This window comes from Mustela nigripes, unplaced genomic scaffold (assembly GCF_022355385.1).
Source record: "Mustela nigripes isolate SB6536 unplaced genomic scaffold, MUSNIG.SB6536 HiC_scaffold_148, whole genome shotgun sequence".
Lineage (NCBI taxonomy): Eukaryota > Metazoa > Chordata > Mammalia > Carnivora > Mustelidae > Mustela > Mustela nigripes.
The window spans coordinates 1,354,522-1,376,802 of NW_026739562.1; the positions used below are offsets into that span (position 1 = coordinate 1,354,522).

Consider the following 22,281-nt stretch of genomic DNA (forward strand, 5'->3'; position numbering starts at 1 on the left):
AGGTGCCTGGGTGGCTCAGTGGGTTAAGCTGCTGCCTTCGGCTCAGGTCGTGATCTCAGGGTTCTGGGATCGAGTCCCGCATCGGGCTCTCTGCTCAGCAGGGAGCCTGCTTCCCTCTCTCTCTCTCTGCCTGCTTCTCTGTCTACTTGTGATCTCTCTCTGTCAAATAAATAAATAAAATCTTTAAAAAAAAAAAAAAACCTTAGGTGAGGTGGGTTAACTATTTCAAATAACAAAAAGATTAGACTTTATGTTTCCAAGGTTAATTAAATCATTAAGTCTCCAATGCCAAGACTCTTGGTTATATTCTCAGAGATACTTTTGTCTTTGTCTTTATGGTCATAGGATGGCTGCTATGGTGCCAAACATCATCTCTTCATTTGACAATATCCAAGGGCAGAAAAGAAATGGGGAGGGTATTTCTCCCTACATGCATGTATTTTTATCAGAAAGAAAAATCTTTCCCAGAATTCGCCAGCAAACATTCTCTTCTAACTCACGAGTCAGAGCTGGGTCACTTACCCCATTCTCACACTTGAATCAATCACGGACAAGCACAAAATTAAAAGGTAACGCGTAGGAGGCACTGTTGGTTGTCTATAAAATAGCCACTTGCCCTGTCCTTTCCTGTTAACAGATTCTGATTTTGTTCAGGAATTCAAGTGGATGTCAAAGTGCTCAGCGTAGGTAGATTCCTTCTTGGGCTCCGTGGCTGAATGATGGGTACACTAAACAAGGCAGGGTAGTCCTTTGCTCATGGTTTTGAAAAGGCTTTCCTATTTCATGTTCCTCTTTTTATTTCTGGGACAAAATATTTTATCAATATTTTATCAAAGGCAATACTGATGTGGTCAGCGTAATGTTAAAAGATCTTTTAAGGTGTGAAGTATTAATTCAATTCATTAATAATTATTGACAGGCAAGCCTTTTGTTAAGAGATGGGAGAGCTAAAGAAATAACCAAATTGTTGTCCTGACCTCCTCAGATGCTGAGGAAGTGATGAGGCATATATAGTTAACAAGAATTAAGACAGATTATGGTATGGTGTATAAGAGAAGTATTTGCAGTATAACCGTGGTTTGAATGACAGAGAAGGGAACTATGGTGGTGAGAGTAATTTAAGCAGTGCTTGAAGCAAAATTTTAACACTCAGGTAGAGAGTGGGAAGTGAAAGGGTAGCTAAAATTAACACATTTAATCATTGAGCCCTTACCAGCTTAGATATTGTGCCAGATACTGAAAATATACTGAACAGCACAATAAAAAGAAACCCTTCTCTTGTGGAGTTTACCATGACTTGGCAAAGAACAATGACAGTTCTATAAAGAAGTTTGAACGGCTAAAAGCAGCTAAGTTGGTTGTGGGGGGGGGGGCACTGAGAACAGTGAGACGAAAGAGGTTTGTTTTCATTTGGTTGGTTGCATTTTTCCATGATAAGGGCAACAAATGTATGTTTGTTTTTTGTCTACGTGGAAGGAACCAGGAAAATGGAGAGATGCAAATTGGGGAGGAATAGCTAATTTAATAAAGTTGGTAAAAAATGTAAAGTTTTAGGATTAAAATCTAATCTAAGAGGTTATTTTGAGAAACAAGAAATACACTAGAGATAGAAACAGAGATATTTTAAGGTCCAATGAAGAAATATTTAGTGATGTTCACATCAGATAGTCTTATCTTTTCTAGAAAGCAGGAGGCTTTTTTATCTAAGACTGAGCAACTCTGGGAAAGATAGGAGCCCAAGAAGCACAGATATTTTGAACAACCATGAAAGTGTAGGAATACTTTAAGTGGTCATATCCCACCAGGGACCAGGCATGGTCAGGCAGCATGGAAATGTTGAGTGACTATGATGTGTCAGCAAATAGGCAGGGTCCTTGCCTGCTTGGGGCATTTGATCTAATGAAGGATCCATAAAATATTTCAGTAATGACATAAGTAAATATTACCTGGAGACTGGCTTAAGTATAACAGGGGATAAGGTCGAGAGACAACAGAAAGGTAAGAGAGAACCCCAAACAACTGGCTGCCTTCCGGTTCAAGGAGGCAAATAAAACTCAGCATGGTGTCTGGTGTAGTTATGAGAGACCAAGTGATCCCAGGCATAAATGCAATGTGTGTGCTTTGAGAGGAAGTCAAGCTCTGTCACAGGTGCACACGCAAATCCCGCTGTCACCAGTGAGAGCTTGCTCACCCACACTAAGCAATTAAACATATTAATTCACAGCTGACTCCGAGGCACTTTAAATCACATACAAGATACCTTGTCTCACGTTTTAAAAGCTGTTAACGGGGTACTCACGTACATTCAGTGGGTTAGATGTTCCAGTTGACTTGGTCCCACTCTTGCTGGGTGATCTGGCAGGCTTGCAGGACCGAGAACCATTTCTAGGGAAGACATATAATTAAAGTACATTTCACTTAAGGAAGTTAGAAAACAGCCCAAGCAAAAAGTAGGTGAATGAAAAGCTACCAGAGAGAGGAAATCACACGGAAGAATTTCTATTTCTCTATATTTTCCAAGTGTATATTCATCCTACTCTATGTCATGCTTGAGCTTTATGAGAATAAATCAAAGAAACTTCCTTCGCAATGGAGGCAGGAGGCCCTAAAGGGGGAGGTCCCCTGTGGGTACTGCTCCCTGAAGCCTACATAACCAGCAAAAAGAAGGAAGATGAAAATCATTTCCATAAGGGGGCCCATTTTTCACATAGAAAGTTCATCTCCTACTTTTAAGAAAAAGAAGTAAGTTCTCTTTCTGCCTCAGCAGCAACACACTCACCACCAGTTGCAGCCAAGGAGAAGCCACCAGAAGCTCCAACTTGTTCCTCTCTAATGAACTTTTGTTCAAACCAATCCTTCCCCAATCTCCTCCTAAAGCCTAACTGAAGCTGATCGTCCCATTGTCTCTTCAGACTTGTGGTTTGCCTGCCCTGAACTGCCATTCCTCTGTTACTCTCAAATAGATTCATCTTACTAGTAAAATAACTGTCTATTGTATTTTGGAGGGTGACAGGTGTTCAGCAGAATATAAAAAGCTTTTTTTAAAAAAATGATAGTAATCATAATATTCAGCTTTTCAAAAATTGTTTTCTACTGGACTGTTGACCAAGATGTTCCTTCAAGGCAAAAGCATGTATCTACTACCACTTACTCCCTTCTTTCTTTGCACACTCTATTTTAGTCCAATCAATTTATTACGCATTCCTGAACATGTTCTGCTTTTCCTGCCTCTGTGGCATTGCTCATATGATTTGTCTGCCTGCAATGTCATTATTATTTATCCATTCCCATTCTGACCCCCCCAAAATTCTGTTATTCTTTAATACCCAGCTCAAATATGACCTTTCCCCCACTGAAGCTGTCTATCAAATTTAATCTCTCTCTTATCCATATTCCCACAGAATTTTTTTTTGCCATTTATAATGAGACTTATAAGCAGTGTTTTTAATTCTACCTCCCTGCCTTTGAGCTTTAATGGCAAGAAGAATGTTTTATCTGTGAAAGTTGGTTGGTTGGTTTTTCCCTTAATCACTATCTTCACTGTGCACATAATGGGCACTCAAATATAATGGACAATTGCTTCTTACTTTAATTTGGTGTAAATCAGACATTTAGTAATGCTATAGTCAGGACTTTACGCTATACCCATAAGATATTTCTTTTCACTTGAAATACTGTATTTGCATGGCTTCCAAATCATCATTCCTTCCCATGTTCCTTTTCCAATCTGTTATGCTTTCCTAGTCTACTCTGCAGGCTTCTCCTCCTGGCTCACATCTTTAATATCCTCTATTTTTTATTAGACTATGCCCCTTCAAGAGCTAACCCAAGCCTATTGTTTTAAATATCTGTACACACAGGTACACCTGGGTGGTTCAGCTGTTAAGCATCCATCTTCAGCTCAGGTCACGATCCCAGGATCCTGGGATCAAGTCCTGCATTGGGCTCCCTTCTCAGTTGGGAGCCTGTTTCTCCCTCTTGGGCTCCCCATGCTTGTGCTCTCTCACTCTCTCTCTCTCTCTCTTTGTGTGTGTGTCAAACAAATAATTAAAATATAAATATCTTTACATCCAAATTTTTGTTTTAGCCCATACTTTGCATGAGTGCCATATTTAAATCAACTGTTTACTTGATAGACCCACTTTAGAGTGCTTTTTAGAGTGCTAATAGGTGATTTCAAATTAGCATATCTAAAACTCAGTTCCAATTTGCTCCTCTTAAAATTTCTTCTCAGGTAAGGGCAATTTCATTTTATCATTGCTTTTCCATTCCAAAACACTCAGAGTCACCTTGCCTCCACTCTTCCCTCCAGACCCCATATCAAGTATGTTAATAAATCTCACTTGTGCTTACTTCAAAAGATATCCCAAATGTATCTAAAATAGGACTACTTTCCCCATCCCACCAATAAAATAGTGATCCAAGACACTATAAGTAGTTTTAAGTTTTTGGCAATGGAGTCTTCTTATTTTAGATTATCCCTTCTTTTTGTCTAGTCTCAAAATAGCAACCAAAATAATTCTATTAAAGAATAAACCAGATTAAGTCTCTTCTATTCTCAAAACCTTCTAGTAACTTCCATCTCATTCTAATAAAAATCAAAATCACCAAAAGGTTAGCAAAATCCTACATGATCTGGTCCTATGTTAACTCTCAGATACCTCCTTGTGTTCACTGTGCTCACACCACAGTGGCCTCCTGGCTTTTGTTCAAAAATCCCAGGCTCCTGCCTTCAGCTCAGGTCATGATCCCAGGCTCCTGGGAACAAGCCCCACATCTGGCTCTCTGCTCAGCAGGGAGCCTGCTTCCTCCTCTCTCTTTCTCTGCCTGCCTCTCTGCCTACTTGTGATCTGTCTGCCAAATAAATAAAAATCTTTTTACAAAAGTTAAAAGGGACGCCTGGGTGGCTCAGTTGGTTAAGCAGCTGCTTTCGGCTCAGGTCATGATCCCAGCGTCCTGGGATCGAGTCCCACATCGGGCTCCTTGCTCCGCAGGGAGCCTGCTTCTTCCTCTGACTCTGCCTTCCACTCTGTCTGCCTGTGCTTGCTCTCTCGCTTGCTCTCTCTCTGACAAATAAGTAAATAAAATCTTAAAAAAAAAAAAAAAAGTTAAAAAAAAAAAATCCCAGGCTTGTTTCATCCTTTGGGCTTCTCTTCTGCTGTTCCCTCTCCAAGTAACACTCTTCTGCTGACCCAGGTGAACCTCTTACAAACCTCTACTGGATACTTACTGATATCCATTCACTTTTTTTAGTAAAATTTGCCTGTCTGCCCTATTTAAAAGAGGGACATCCTGTACCTTGTACTACCTATCCTTGTTTATACCTGTTTTTCTTTAAAGTGATTGTTCCACCTAATAAACTACATCTTCCACATAGAGACCTTTAAAAATCATTCTTCTTGGGCCACCTGGGGACTCAGTTGGTTGAGCATCTGACTCTTGATTTCTGCTCAGGTCATGAGCTCAGGATTATGAGATCGAGGCAGACATAGGGCTCTGTGGTCAGCATGGAGTCTGCTTGTCCCTCTTCCCCTAACCCCTCTCTCAAATAAATAAATAAAATCTTTAAAAGAATAAATTTTAAAAAATTCTTCTTTTCCCATTAAAAGCAAGTCAACTCCATGAGGGCGAGAATTTTCATTGATTTATGTGCTGCTATACTTCTAGTGCCTTGCATTATGCCTGGTACATGGTAGGGGCCTAAATACATTGTGCTGAAGGAGTTTATTCTTTTGATGTGAGAAAACATATGGTCCACTCCTGTTTCACCATACTTTGCTTGTGTAACATCATTCTGAATCCTAGATCCTTAGCAATAAGACTAACATAATAACATTAGTTCAATCAGTTTCCCAAGGGAGCTGAATAAATAAAATGAAACAATCAGTAAAAAATGTAATTTGAGTATCAAAAGGCACTAAATAAGACATGACAACTTAAATGTACAATATAGTTGAGTCTTACGTCAATCCTGATACAAATCATGTATCGTCTTACAGTCTACACATTTGTGTTTTACAGCAATTTTCAGATATCTGACTTAGTTCATAAAGTTAATTTGCTATGGGTTCAGTACCAAAGTTTGGTTTTTTGATCTTAAAGTAGGTCATTTTTTTTTACCATAATAACTATTATTAACATCTAAAAAATAGGTGATTTATATTTGCCTGATTTTTAGAGCTAGGAAATGTGTCTTATTCTAGTAATAAAATTAATAATGATAGCAAAAATACCTGACAGTTTTGAGCACTTATTACACATCAGGTACTATTCTAAGTGATTACCTATACTATTTCATTTAATTCTCAAATAGCTCCATGAGGTTGCTACGATAATTATCTCTACAGAAAATGGAAAACAGGTATAGAGAGATTGAGTAATGTGTACAGGGACATAGCTAGTAAGTGGTGAAACAGATATCAATCTAGGTAGCTTTGTGACAAAAAAAAAATCAAATTTTTCTTAAAAGATTTTATTTATTTGACAGACAAAGGTCACAGGTAGGCAGAGAGGCAGGCAGAGAGAGAGGAGGAAGAAGGCTCCCTGCTGAGCAGAGAGCCCGATGTGGGGCTTGATCCCAGGAGCCTGGGATCATGACCTGAGCTGAAGGCAGGAGCCTGGGATTTTTGAACAAAAGGGTTGGATCCCAGGACTCTGGGATGATGACCTGAGCTGAAGGCAGAGGCTTTAACCCACTGAGCCACCCCGGTGCCCCCCAAATCGATTTTTTTAAATTGAAGTAGAGTTCACACAAAATGTTACACTAGTTTCAGGGAACCAACACAGGAATCTGACAATTCTACACATTGTGCTGTGCTCACAAGGATAGCTACCATCTGTCACCACACAACACTGACTATATTCCATGTTATTACTTTTTTTCTTTTTAAGATTTTATTCATTCATTCATTCATTTATTCATTCATTCATTCATTTAGAGAACATGTGAGAAGGTGGGGGGAGGGTCAGAGGGAGAGGGAGACTCTCAAGCAGACTCTGCACTAAGCATGGAGCCTTATGCAAGGCTCAGTCTCATGACCCTGAAATCACGACCCAAGTGGGATGTGTAACTAACTGAGCCACCCAGGTGCCACTCCCTATGCTGTAACTTTCATCTCAGTAACTTTTTCATTCCATATCTAGAAGCCTGTACTTCTCACACCACTTCACCTATTTTGCCCACCCACCCACATCCCTCTCCTCTGGCAAGCACCAGTTTTTTCTCTGTATCAGTAGGTCTGCTCCTATCTTTGCTTGTTTAAAAAGCCAATTTTTTAGTTTCTTTTTTAATTTTTTATAAACATATAATGTATTATTAGCCCCAGGAGTACAGGTCTGTGAACTGTCAGGTTTACACACTTCACAGCACTCATCATGGCATATAACCTCCCCAATGACAGAAGCCAATATTAATTCAAAATCATTTTCCCAGGTTTAGTGAGATATAATTAGCACATATTGTATAAGTTTAATGTATATACTGGTGTATATGTGTGTGTGTGTGTGTGTGTGTGTGTGTGTGTGTATAGCACCACAATATACACAGTTACTTCAATAAGTTTAGTTAATATCCATCACCTCACATTGTTATATTATTTTCCTTTTGATGGGACTTTTAAAATATACTCTCTTACAACTTCCTGACACATAAAGCACTATTGTTAACTACAGTCATTATGTTGCCATTCCCAGAATATATCATTTAAGGTCAATATATTAGTCACTTTTATACCTGAGGACATTTAGTGAGTATGGAGAAGACTAATAATGAGTTTAAAAAAATGGAGTAACTGATACCATCGTAACACTCTTTAGGACCTGGTTACTTTGTGGTATTTGAGAAGCATTCTCAAGAGTAATTCACTCTTCTTTGTAATTGCTTCTGTGAACTGATTCATTGTAATGTTGGAGAGTAATAGCAGTAATTCATGCTATGATTACTGAGAGCCAATAAAATAGTTATGACAAATACCAGTCTAATTGATATAGCTTGAGTCACTTAAAAAGAATCACTTGAGAATGTTCTATCAGTAGTGCTCTTGGATTGGAAGAAGGGGGTGAAGATAAATGAGCAGGCCTGGGTCCTCCTCCAGTTCTGACAGTTCTCTTCCTTCTGATAAACAGCTATAATGGCAGAGGGGGGAAAAAAAAACAATAACAACAACCTTTCTTCATTTGGAAGAGAACAGGACAATGATTCTGAACTGTCACAGGAAAAAGTTCCAGAGAAGGGTGAGGAAATCCTACAGATAATTCCCTCTACTTGACAACAAACTAAGGGGCAGTTTCAGAATACACCTGTCTCATACCAAGGAGAGATGTACTATAATCACCACCATTATAATTGTAATCACAGCAGCAGATAGCATATGTTAAACACATACAATATGCTCGATATTAAGCTAAGTGCATTCCATGATTGATTTTGATTCTGTACTGTGTAGATTGGTTTAAAAATGCCAATGGCTAGTTTGGGGCAGGTGGGACATCTTAAGCTGATAAACACAACTTCCCTAAAAATACAATCTCAGTGAGACACACCCAAGGAACCTTAGGTACAAAGGAGTTAAGTGATGGTCCCAGATCATCCAATTCATATTCACTTGGCACTCTACCATTCTTCCTAACAGGCTACTCTGCCTCTCACTGCCCCCTCACAGTTTTTGTATCTTCACCCTTAAATGGAAAGAACTATTCATTTGTATGAATTTCAAGCATTTCTCCAACTAGAAAATGATACAATATGATGACTATATCTTACAAATGTGTGTTTTTAGACACAATTTGGAACGGATGAAATTGCACAACTCTACGGAAGGTGAGTGGGTGGGCAGCTACACAGGGTTGGGGTAAATAGAAAGACTTATCATCCAGACATAAAATGATAATTATGTAATTACATAGGGCTGTATAAACATGCTTATGATACAAGATCAAGTGAAAAAAGGAACTGCCTAACTAGCATATATGTTACAATTATGTATAAGTTCTATGCGTGTCCACATAGAAGAATGAGGTGGAAGAACAAATTGAGGGAAGTTTTCTCACGATTTGTTGGGCTGATGTAACATTCAGGGACGCATTTACAGTAAGCATTAATGTTTTTACAAAATTGTTTATGATATGAATCTTGAAAGTGAGATTTAATTAAAAAAAAAAAACACCAAAGATGGCATGATGGCAATTCTGAAATTCAAAGAAATGCTGTGGTTTTGGTGCCCACATAAATGTAGCCAAAATTATCTTCTCAATGCTTGTTATAAATGACTCTAAAGAACAATTTTCAAACTGTAATATCTTCTCTGAACAACCATAAACCCTAGTACACATGCCAGTTAGTAATTAATTCTTGAATACTCAATTTTTCCTGAGAAAATATCTTACTCTTTGTAAGGAAATAATGGTCTACAAAGTGAAAAAAAATTGTCTTTATTTATTCATTCACTTATCCACTTATTCAACACACATTAATATTGAGTGCTTGTTGTTTTAGGCACTATTTTAAGAGCTGAGGATTTACCAGAAAAGAAGCTAGTTTGTAGCTAGGACTTGACCTGTAACAGCCTAGAGCTTAAAAATAGAGCTGCCCAGGAATTGAACTACTGGGTATGTGTCCCAAAGATACACATGTAGTGAAAAGAGGGGTCATATGCATTCCAATGTACATAGCAGCAATGGCCACAATCACCAAACTGTGGAAAGAGCCCAGTTGCCCTGCAACAGAGGAATGGATAAAGAAGATATGGTCCATATATACAATGGAATATCAATTAGTCATCAGAAAGAATGAGTACCCAACTTTTGCATCAACATGGACAGGACTGGAGGAAATTATGCTGAGTGAAGTAAGTCAAGCAGAGAAAGTCAATTATATGGTTTCACGTATTTGTGGAGCATAAGCAATAGCATGGAGGACATTAGGAGAAGGAAGGGAAAGATGAAGGCGGGGTGGGAATCAGAGTGGGAGACGAACCATGAGGGACTATGGACTCTGGGAAACAAATTGAGGGTTTTAGAAGGGAGGAGGGTGGAGAACGGGTGAGCCTGGTGGTGGGTATTAAGGAGGGCACGTACTGCATGGAGCACCGGGTGTTATATGCAAACAATGAGTCATGGAATACTACATCAATAACTAATGATATACTGTACGGTGACTAACATAATAAAAAAATTAAAAAATTGTTAGAAATAAGATTAAAAAAATTATCTCTATGAAAAGGGAAAGAGCTCATGAAAGAATCTGGAGCAAATTTGTTCCCCTAGTCATCACTGAAAATGCAGTAGAGAGAGGTTGCAGAATCTTCTTGTGGCAGCTTTTTGAGCAAATGTTTCCAGAAAAATATATATATCTATGTTGCAGAAAATAATTTAGAAATAGTTTTCCAACTCTGCTTCCTTCACACAATCACCTAGTCATCAGAACATCTGTTCCAAGAAGAAAAAAAAGAAAAGAAAAGAAAAGAAAAAGTCATGAAGGCGGGAGCATGTTTATTTTACCACTGCATTTATTCCCAGCATCAGGAACAGGACCTGAACTGTGTCCATGAGGATCCAATCAGTTTAGTTCACACCAAGTGCTGGGTTACCCTGTTACAGCAATGAGTCATGTTTGGTTCTGCCTCTCGAGGACATTAATCCAGGTGGTAAATGGCAGGCATTTATAAAGCACCAACTGTATATCAGATATATAATAAATGCCATTATTTTAATCTGATATTGCCACAACTCTATTGCTTTTTTCTTTGCCTCACTGTGTCTCAGTTTTCTGAGTTCTATAAACCTGTGATAGTGATACTACTTCAATCCTGAAGCTTTGAGAAAAAAATTCTTGGTACTTATATTATTTATAAAAGCACCGAGATTCATAGCATGTACCATCCAAGTGCATGCTAATATACTATTATTTAAAGCTCACGATAACACTGTGAAATAGATTTTATTGCCTCCGTTTTACAGAGGAGCAAACAGATTCATTGTGGGTAAACAATTTGGCCAAAGGCCCACAGTTCATACACTGTGGCACCACTGAGTTTAGAAGTATTTCTCCCATCTTCCCTGCCTGTCTATACCCTTGTTTATATTCTCAGATTAGATCCTAATCCCTTCCTGCTTCGTCTTGTCGACAACTGGCTTCCAAGCCTCTCCTTCTCTAGTTTCATCGAACACCCTTTACATTTTCCACTATCCACTTTCCACATGTTACTTAAGCACGTATCAAATTGTATTATTTTCCTTTCTTTAAAACCCAAGTGGTTTCTGCTGCTTCTAGAATAAACTTCAAGGTTCTCAGAAAATCACTATATGATTTTAATATTAAAAAATATTCAATAGATGATGTTCAAACATTATAGCCAAAACACTAACAACTGTATTAAAATCAGACGGTCCAAAATTCAGGCAGATCTGTATTCAAAGCACTTATAAGGCAGTAGCTTTCCAAGTTATTAAAATTCTTTGATCCTTAGTATCTCCTTTGAAAGATTGGGATAATAGCATTTAACACATAATTTGGGGTTCATATAATAGATACTTAGTAAGTGATACTTATTATTCTCATCGTCCATCGTGCCAGAGCAGCATAAACCATATTTAAGAGATCACACGTGGAAAAAAAAAAAAATCTAACAGAGATCCCCAAATGTGAAAAATGGAGAGAAATAAATAGTAGAATTGGCTGCTATCAAGCAATGACATAGTATTTCAGAGTTACGTTGCCAAACCAGTCTAATTTTATGGGAAGAGAAAATTCAATTATAAATAGACTATTTAATTTATATATAAAGTCTATTTATATATGTAAATATATAAACCAACCTGACAAAAAATAAGTTTTATCATTGTATGGATTGGAGCAGATTTGTAATAGATTTGCTAGTAATAAATAGAAACATTCTATACCCTACTCCTCACTTGAAATATTAAGAATTACTATCTGATTTTATAGCTCTCCAAGAATATGCTTTCCTTCTAATGAATGCTCTCATATAGATTTTACAGATGCTTATGTTAAATATAGGTTAACTGACAGATTATTTTGAAATGCTCGGAGTGATTAATCAAGGCTGCTTCATTTAGTGATGAGAGATATTCAGTGAGATTTCAAGATTTCAGTTTAGTTAAATTAAGTTCATAAGCAAGAAAACTCATCTGAACTCAAGAAAATATTTTGGGCATATAGAAGCCACATGGTAATACTCTGAGACACAAGCCTTGCATTAGTGACCCTAAGCTAACTTCCAGGTATCTCCACATTGGTTGGTGGTGTTAGCTGAGAAGTAAACATGTAGTTTTTCTTGTTTTGACCTAAATAAATTCATGTTTGATGAGATCATACTTTTAGCACTCATTTATCCAAACGCTTATTAAGTATTCACTAAGTACCAAGAAATGTGTTAAGGACTAAAAATAAATGATGTAATAAAATGTTTTTCCCCCTGATTTTACTGCCCTCACCATCTAATTAGGAAAGAGAAATAAGTCATAAATGTGATTGTTTTGCTTGTGATGGTGTATGTGCAGGATAGAGAAAGGCACCCCTATGGCTATGTCAGTTCAGGTCCATCAAGAAGCACACATCAAAATGGAGATAGACATAAAAGAAATGTATTGGGGAAAGTGTCTGTGAAGGATAAAGAGTGAATGATCCATAGCTAGAAAAGGCAGCTTCCAGAATATGGCAGAAGTCTGACAGAAGGAAAGGAGGAGGGAAGGACAGAAGTTTGGACGGAAAGAGTCTGGGAGAGCTTCAGGAAGGACTCCAGTAAGTCAATGGGACATACCTGAGCTAGAGTCCCCCATGATGGGAGGCCTGTGTTTCACCGAAACAGACCTGAGCTAGTAGCAACCCTTGGACGGGAGCAGTCCAGGGGCAAAAACAGCCTAGCAGCCAGAGCTTTCATAAATACTGAAAGCAGCAGTTAGGGTTGCCAATCAATCATGACGGTGACCACCATGGGAGGCGTCAGTGTTACTGGTGGACCAGGACTCCAGAAAAGGTTCTGAAAATGAATACGAGATCTCAAAGTGGATGGGTCAACGCCTTCTAAGGGGGGTTGGGAGGCAGTGCACCAAGAGGTGAGAAGAGATGGGGCAGGATTCCAATCAGGTAGAGTCAGGTAAGTTCTACAAAGATGCTTGATTTTATTCCAAATAGAGTCCCTGAAGGGGTTAATGCTGGACAGAGACAAGGGGGCTTCCGCGTTGTAGGAAGAGTCCCATCATGTATGGAGTGTATTCTGATGGAGGTTTTGGGAGGTGAAGGAGAGGAAGACACTAGTCGTAAAGACAAGGAAGTAGCAAACAGACCTGGGTTCTAATCCTGACTCCACTCCTTACCAACCAGGTGACCATAAGCAAGTCCTTTAACAAGCCAGAGCCCCTACTACTAATTCCCTACAACAGGAATTACACACCTCCTTACTTCAAGGTGACATGAGGATCGCAGGTATAAAATGAAGAGGACCGTGCTTAGGAGTTCAGGGGTCGACAGTAGACATAAACCTACATTCATACCGTGACGTCATGATGTGACTAGAGTTGTGCTTTATATAAACTTCTATAAACCTCAGCTTTCTTTAATGTAAAATGACCACAGGATTGCACGTCCCTCCTGGAGCTGTTCTCTCTGAGCCAATCCGTGCAAAGTCTCAGCTAACTCCTTGCAAGGAGGAAATGCTCAGCAGCTGAGTGTTGGGTGCTGCGGGAGAGCTGCACACACTTGTAACGTTCCGTCCTCACTGTATCTCCGCAGGCAGGCTATTTTCTCCCCACGTGTTCAGGAGCATACTGACGCTTGAAGAGTTTAAATAACTGCTCACCATCACACAAATGACTGTACTGGGTTACAATTCTCAGTTACCTGGCTTCAAAACCCATATTCTTAACCACAATTCTCCATTACCCTCCATTCCAGCATGAAGCAAAACCATCTACCTGCCAAGGAAAATGCAATTCTAAGAACTCACTTGTGGGCTACGGTTGGGTTTCCCCGTATTATTAGGAGGCTTTCAAACAGAGTTAGGGACCATTTAAGCAAAACTTCCTGGTGAGACCCAAGAGAGGTTTTATCCAATTCATTTAAATGGAATATTATAGACATCACACAGATTCTGATATAATCTGTGTTCCGCCATTTGAAACTAGTTTCAGTTGGTGATGGAGGGAGGGGGGAACACGGGGGTGTGAACATGATGAAGGCAGACATCTTTGGAATGTTAACAGACATTAATCTCTTCATTCTAGTGAGGAATACACTTCACTCCCAATACAGAGCAGCCTTGTTACAGGTAATCAAAACCCAAGAAAAACCCAGGTCCGTAGCGTTTAGGCACAGGGTCCTTGTCCATGTAGCTCCCTCTCTCTTCTTCGTCTTTCCTTTGAGAGAAAAGAATGGCCTGATTTTAATCCAGGTTCTGCCACATTTCTTATTAAGGAAAATGCTGAACCTCTCTAAACTTCAGTTCCCTTAGCCAAAATAGCATTATCTTAAGGTTGCATTAAGTACTACCTGTGGACATTCATGATTGTGTCTAGTACCTATTAGCTACTTCACAAATGCTAGCTCCCCTTGGATGAACAGAAAAGAATGACTTAGAAAATCAACAGATTATCAGAAAATAATTCTATCAGTAAACAAAGACAATATCTTATATTAGGTAAAGAAGGGTTGAAGTTTTCATTATTAATGTTCCTATTAAAAAAAAAAAGCTAGAAATAGTCACCATTCACAGATGCTTCTGCAACAGAGTTGGACCATGCAGCTTGAGGAGATATTTCATCCTCTTCCTCTAACAACTGTGAGATTTCTATTTTCAAGAATAATTTTGTTGCACTCTCTTATGAGGAGGTTCACCTTCAATACAAAAACTTATAAATCTGCAAGACTTGCAAAACCAATACAATTTTTTTCTTTCAGCTTCATTGGAAAGGAGGCAAAGAGATTGCCTCTGGCATTAAGAAACTCACAGGCTGAAATAACTTGAAGCTTGTGGACTCCATTAACAAAAGCCTGCTTGAGACAGTTTAGCTAGGAACTCTGTCTCCCAAAATCTCTCTGTTGGGGAGTCACATGGACTCCTGGCTTTCTCCTGTACTTCCGGAAACTGTAGCCATGCAGGGGGAGACTTCCAAACCACTGGGCTCCCAGTTACTGGATGATTCTGCAAACACCTGAGAGGTTAGATCCCATCACCTGATCATTGTTTTCCTGAAATCACGCTCCAGGAAGGATCATTTTAGATAGTTTTGGAGCATCAGTCAAGGCTATTTCTCTGGTCTTGGTAATGTTGGTCCATATATTACCCTTTAAACAACACTTGGCTTTTGATTAATACTTCTCAATAAAAAGAAACGGCAAATTTTAAAAATAAAGACTCCTCCCTCTTTCCTATTCACCTCGGCTTGTATATTTTTTCAGTGTTATCATGCAAGGTGAACTGTGCAGTGCTGGTCATTGCATCTGTTTTAATCTCCAAGCCCTCCTCAGTGGCAATCACCTTGGCCATCTCTCTTGACAGATGGCCGTACTCTACCAAATGAGCCATAATTTGATACCAACTGATTCTGGAGAACTTAACACAGAATTAAAGCAAATAAGCTTTAAACAGACTATATAGACCCAGGAAAATAACAAGCACTTAAACACAACCCCACCTCCTAATAAATAGTATGCAGTGGAATTCTTCTGACTCCAACTTTAAACTCACGAAGCAAGTATCAGTCGTAAACATGAAGATAAATATATAAATTATCTTATAAGTGAAGGCAAGTTCTTACTGTTACAGTGGAATCAGCAGTAGCATTTAGAACTTCAGCATGTTCAAGGAAGGCAGGACAGTGGGTATGTTCACTCTCCATGAGGAAGAGAGTTTATTGCTTCTGTATATTCTGGATAGATTTATCAAACAGGCAATGGCTCCACCGATTAGGTGTTAGATCACTGGTCTTGTAGATTTATCAAACAGGCAAAACCATATCATGTGCACCTCCAAATAAGCCCCAAAGAAGAGTTCTGATAACTTTGGTTGATGCCCAAAGATTCAGCAATCAATATATATGAGTCAGATTTCAAAAATTCAGCCTCAGCATTTTTTTAATCAGAGCAAGCTCTTTATCAATTATTTGGAAAAAAGAGGCAAATAGCACAATTTTTTTAATTAGGAGAATTATGAAATTGGGGCCATATAAAATATATTATAATCATATATTACTGTTTTTATGTTAATTTTTCTGGTCTCTAATTAATGATGCTTATAAAACTATTTAAATCTCAGTTGTAAAATACATCAATTGACAATATAATATTTAAGACTAAGAATGGAGAAATGAGAGCTACTTAGAAAATTAAAATGAATTCTAGTTTTGTTGTTGTTCTGAGAGGCAGTAAAGTTTCTTAGAAATAATTTGATCCTTTTGAATAAGGTTTTTAATTTCTGTTCATTGGTAATCCAGCAGAGGCTAGTTTAGGGCTAATTTTGTTCCTGCTGAGGCAGGTCCTTTTCACAGACTCATGAATTATGTGCCTCATGGATTATGAAGTCTTCTACTCTGACTAGTGGGAACAGGAATTATATTCTGAAGTAAGGGTGAGTGCTGGGCAGCATTCCCTCTAACCTTTAGGATGTTGCCCTGCGGCCACAGTGTTTCTTCACACACCTTCACTGAGCAGCTGGAAAGTGGAGGTGGAAACTCCACAGACTTCTACAGTATGCTGCTCTTTTTTTCCCTGTTTTGCCATCCTGGTCTGCAGCTCTCTGAGTCCTGACACCTTCCTCTTTGATCCGGCTCCCTCCTCCTCAGCTTCCCCTTTCCCTACCAGATCCTAAAAACTCACAGCAGGCAGGCAGCTCAAGACAACGGCAGAATTCACATCTGGTGCTGTCAATGGTCTCTAATTGTCTTTTTGTTGTGGCTCTTTTTAAAGACTTTATTTATCTGTTTGTCAGAGAGAATACAAGCAGGGGGAACAGCAGGCAGTGGGAGAAGCAGGCTCCCCGTAGAACAGGGAACCCAATGCAGGACTTGATCCCAAGACTCTGGGATCATGACCTGAGCCAAAGGCGGATGCTTAACCGACTGAGCCACCCAGGCACCTCTCTCGTTGCCTTTCGATAGTCATTATCCTTTGTTACTCAATATTCACTGTCTTGTGCATTGTTGTGTCATATATCTGGTACTTTTTTTTTTTTTTTGAGGTGTTTCAGGTAGGAAGCGAGATCTGGTCTCTTTTCCTTCATTTTGGTGAAAAGCATTAGTCACTCCTTCCCCCACCTCCTGAAACATCCTGATGCATGCACTTCTCATTATTCTTCTTAAATGGCTCTGAAGTAGAACCCGGATTTTCTCTTATGAATCCCCAGTATAAATCACGTGTTCCATTCAATCTGAGCTGTTCAACGTTCCTTAATACATCTTATATTTAAGTATACTTCATGCCCCATAACTTTGGATGAGCAGCTATTTTAGCTGGGCTCATATTCACTGAAAAAAACACAACTAAGAACTCCTAAGAATTCAAAAATTCTGGGTTCAGGTACATGTACCTCTACCTATCCTGTAACAGGGAAAACAGTTCACTCATGAAAATATATTTCATTGAGGCGCCTGGGTGGCTCAGTGGGTGAAAGCCTCTACCTTCAGCTCAGGTCATGATCTCAAGGTCCTGGGATCGAGCCCCACATCGGGCTCTCTGCTCAGCAGGGAGCCTGCTTCCTCCTCTCTCTCTGCCTGCCTCTCTGCCTACTTGTGATCTCTATCTGTCAAATAAATAAATAAAATCTTAAAAAAATGTATTTCATTGCTAAAGTAAGAGTTGAACTAGATCATTCACTTTCTAGTAATAAAAGTAGATGAAATAGAAGTTCTGAATGAAACTTGTGTGAGGTCCCATCCATCACAGGTGATGCTGGAATCATACTGTTCCTCTGGAGAGCATTTAAGAATGAAATGAGATTATCTCTATATATCACCTAGCTCTATATTTCTATGAGCAGATGATTATTCTATTAAACATCATATCTCATGCTTTCCCTTTTCCTCTTTCCTACAAGCCACATTTATTGAGCATCTACTATATTCTAGACATTAGCAACACAAAGGAGAACAGAGAGACATTCCTTCCAGTTAAACAACCCTGCCTGCTAAACTCCTTTCACTGTCAACTGAATGCCATTTCTCTTTTTAAAATTTCCTTAACATGCATATAGTAAGATGTATTTTTCTCCTAATCTCAAATACACATGTGTTGCTCTTAAGGAACTGATTATATTTTTCTGTGTTATCATTACTGTTTTCACTTATCTTATCCCATGTGTTAAGACTGCAGTATCACCAAGTTCAAAAATGTTCCTTCGGTCTTTGTGTAAGTACAGAATCCTGGATAACAGGAATGATGTAAATTGCTTATTTCTGATTATGGTAGTAATGCTGAGTAATATTAAATAACCATACAAAACTGAACAATACAAAACTGTATGAATAACGAAAACTGCTTTATTCTGCCCCTCACTGCCCTTATACATAAATATTTTCAGAGGTAGGTAATTAATATCAACATTTTAGAATACACCCTTCCAGAAATTTTCTATAGATATGTATATGCACAGAATCATTTTAACCTCTTCTGAAAAAAATTATAACCCTAGTAAACATATTGTCTTGCAACTTTTTTTTTTAACTTAATACGTCTTGAGTATCTTTTCATCTCAGAACATACAGAACTACCACATTCTTTTTAAAGGCTGTGTAATATTTTAGAAGCATAAATGCATGAATTAGTGCAGGGTGAGCTCAGATGAGCTCCTTCCATCCAATATCCTTCTGCTAAGGTGAGGATTAGCTGGAACATAAAGTAATAGAAATAAGGCAGCACTCTCTTTTTAGAAATAAGGGTATTGTAATACCTAGTAAAATATGGAGAGCTAAACTGTGCATTGATTTTCTAGAAACTTTGATCATGAATTGTTTTGTGTTATTTCTGCTAAACTCTCAAATAAAAGGTTACGGAAAGAAAAAGGGCTTATTTTTCAAAATTCTTCGCAGGTGAAGAAATGGATATTACATACAGACTCATTGCCTAGAATGACACAATTGGCTTCAATACTGAAACCCACAGTGTGTGACATGAACTGCATTCTACTGCCTTTGTTAGTTCCAATTGACAAGGAGAAGGAAATCAGGGGAGAGGAAAAAAAAAAGAGAGAGAGAGATTTTTCCTGATGCAAAAAGAGTACAGATTTTAAAAACGAGACAGACTTGGAGGAAAGTAGGTCACTAGGAAGTGTTTACACAGAGTTTATTACGTACATAAATTGCGCATATATCCATTTTGTTGCCTAGAGTTATAGAAAAATGAATATGTTGGCATTTAAATATTTTTAACTTGGATCTTAAATCTCTTGAGTGTCTGGACAACATCAAAAATTGTGTGTGACACGTCCTAGGATAAGCGAATCCCTTATAAACAGATAATCATTAAAAAGTGATAATCCTAAAAGACGGCACTAAGTTAAGGATTTCTTTTTTCAAGATAAAATTAAGAAGAGCATCAGATGTGGCACTACCCCATTAAGAGAAGAAAGAAGAGGCAGTCATAACTTTACTTACAGTCAGCATATACTGAGCAGCACAGAGGGTCTGGGAGTTTAGTCTCTGTGGGTAGACTGCCTCAGTTTGGATTCTAGCTCCATTACTTCCTGGTTCTATAACCTGGGAAAGATACTTAATTTCTTCAGGCCTCAGTTTTCCAATCTCTGAAATGGGTATTAAAGTAACTCTTTTAAATTTGGCTCTGAGGCTAAATGAGTTCATACAGGTAACGCTAATCTTTTTAATCGCAAATTGCCTAGAAAAATTAGCTATCATTTATTTAATTCATATGTGAGACACATACATGGTCCAGGATCTTGCACGCTATGCTTTTTATCCTTTCATTGCTACTATAAAGTAGCCATTACTTTTTTGATATTAAGAATGGTAAAATTAGCAATCTGAGTGACAAAGTTATACACATAGAATAGCTAGGAAGTCACAGAGGAGGAAATTGACCTAAGCTTTTGTATCTTCAGAGGCCTGTCTCTTTAGGCCCAAAGATTTTATCCAGGGAGAAAACATTCCCCAATTAATTCTGCGAACTTGGAAAGCATATACAGTGGCTGTTTTTGAAGTCTGGTTTTAAAATTTAGTTTTCCTACCCTCCCCTTTCATTCCGTAGTAGTATTTACGGTGAACTAGATGCTGGCTTAAAGGTTCTAAGAGTATCACTCTCTTGGCTAAGCCTGTTCGATCTCTAAGCTCTTACTACTGTCATCTTGTTGTCTTCCCTTTTTCTGAATTAAGGTTTTACTGTAACTGAGGGGTACTTCTTCAGCAAAGCAAATATAAGGTATGTAAATGATTTATTGAGGTGGCCCTAACATGAAACCCACTGGCCACATATATTAGGGTGAAACAGAGCAGATGGGCAGAGCTCCAAGAAGCTTCTAGACGGACACCACCTACCCACCATCCCATGTGCCAGTGAACGCTCTTATAGTTCTTCATACAGAAGTAGGTCACAATTAATTGCTAAATTTCTCTCGTACATGTAAGTCCACAGTTTAAGGCATCTCTTTCTTCCTACCCCCAATCACGAACACATGCACATGCACATCTACACACATGTTCACACCTGTTTGTGCCTCACCCGAGTCTGTATCTCCCAGATGCTTTAATGTGTATACATAAAAGCAAAGTCGCAAAATCAACTTCTTCAAGGCAGAGTAAATATAGTGCTGTGCATATAACAGTACTGGTAAGTATAGAAAAGTACTCATGAGAAAGTATTTATGAAATAATTTTTTTCTAAGATGTTTCTTCTTCAAACTGTAATGATTTTTGCTGCAGATGTGAGATAGTATCCCACTTTCTTAACACAGTTCATTAGAAAAGCTCTCTAGAGGGATCCTCTTTAGAAAATAGGAACGTTTATAGAAGAAAAGTAAAGGAAGGATAGAAAAACAATTATTTCAGAGGCTAGTCACTGTAAACTAGGAGTTTTACAATCTATTGCAAAACTCTCAGGTTTTCCCTTTTCCTGACTTTTACAAAGATGGGCATTGGCAAATGTATGTCACCATCTCTTTAAGAAAGGCCTCCTCAACCCTTGGAAATCCCCACCTTCTCTGAACCTCTTAGTATAGTCCATTATTATTATTATTTTTATTTTTAAAGATTTTATTTATTTGACAGAGAGAAATCACAAGTAGACGGAGAGGCAGGCAGAGAGAGAGAGAGAGGGAAGTAGGCTCCCCACTGAGCAGAGTGCCCGATGCGGGACTCGATCCCAGCACCCTGAGATCATGACCTGAGCCGAAGGCAGCGGCTTAACCCACTGAGCCACCCAGGTGCCCAAGTATAGTCCATTATTATTATTCATGTTACCTTTATAAAAATGCAAAGTTCTGTGCAGTTTCATGGGCATATTTCCCCCACTAGATCTTACACTCCTGAAAGACATCACTATGACTTACACGCCCATCTTCAGGCTTTCACCATCCTGCCTATGCTACTGGATACAATAAGTACTTAACTGATGCCCCTTAGATAAAAACAAGCCATTGGCTGAATCTGCAAGGACTTTATCTTCCTGAACAGTTTGGGGAATATGGCATAAAGAAGAGAAAAAGAGAACATCAAGGAACTTTCTAGAATCACAGGCACAGCCAACAACCTTTGAGCAGTCTTGGTCTTTTTAATACTATTTTTTCCTATTCCAGAGTAGCAGTCAAAGCCAAACATAGGATAACCCATGGTTTTAATAATTTTAAATAAGCTTCTTATATTTTCTATTTTATTTCATCATGTCATAGGTAAAAGCAACATGCCATTGTACCTTGTACCTTTTTAAAAAAGATTTTATTTGTTTGTCAGAGAGAGACAGAGAGCACAAGGGGAGGAGGCAGCAGGCATAGGGAGAAGCAGACTCCCTCCTGAGCAAGGAGCCCAATTGTGGAACTCGATCCCATGACCCTGGGATCATGACCTGAGCCGAAGGAAGATGCTTAGCCGACTGAGCCACCCAGGAGTCCCTGTACCGTGAACTTTGAATAATTCTTAACTCCAATGTGATCAAGAGTCTTAGGAATTCATCTTATGCAAAAATTAGAGATCTATATAAAGATAGCTAGGCATTAATTATAAGGAGCCTTCACAACACAGGTAAGAAGCTAGCAAAATTTCTCCTCCTTGTCCGTATACTATTGGTATAATATGACAGCAAAAATCTTCAGGCCACCCACTGCAAAG

General features: G+C 38.6%; 1 protein-coding gene across 6 annotated transcripts in view; it reads right to left on the bottom strand.

Annotated features, from left to right (window-relative positions):
* The window catches only part of LOC132008405 (leucine-rich repeat-containing protein 4C), a 1,212,627-nt gene that overhangs the window by 721,493 nt on the left and 468,853 nt on the right, over positions 1–22,281 (bottom strand). For all 6 annotated transcript variants that reach the window (XR_009401630.1, XR_009401629.1, XR_009401631.1 and 3 more), the window contains one exon: positions 2,304–2,385. The gene's annotated coding sequence lies outside the window, so the exon portion shown is untranslated. The remainder of the gene's footprint in view (positions 1–2,303; positions 2,386–22,281) is intronic.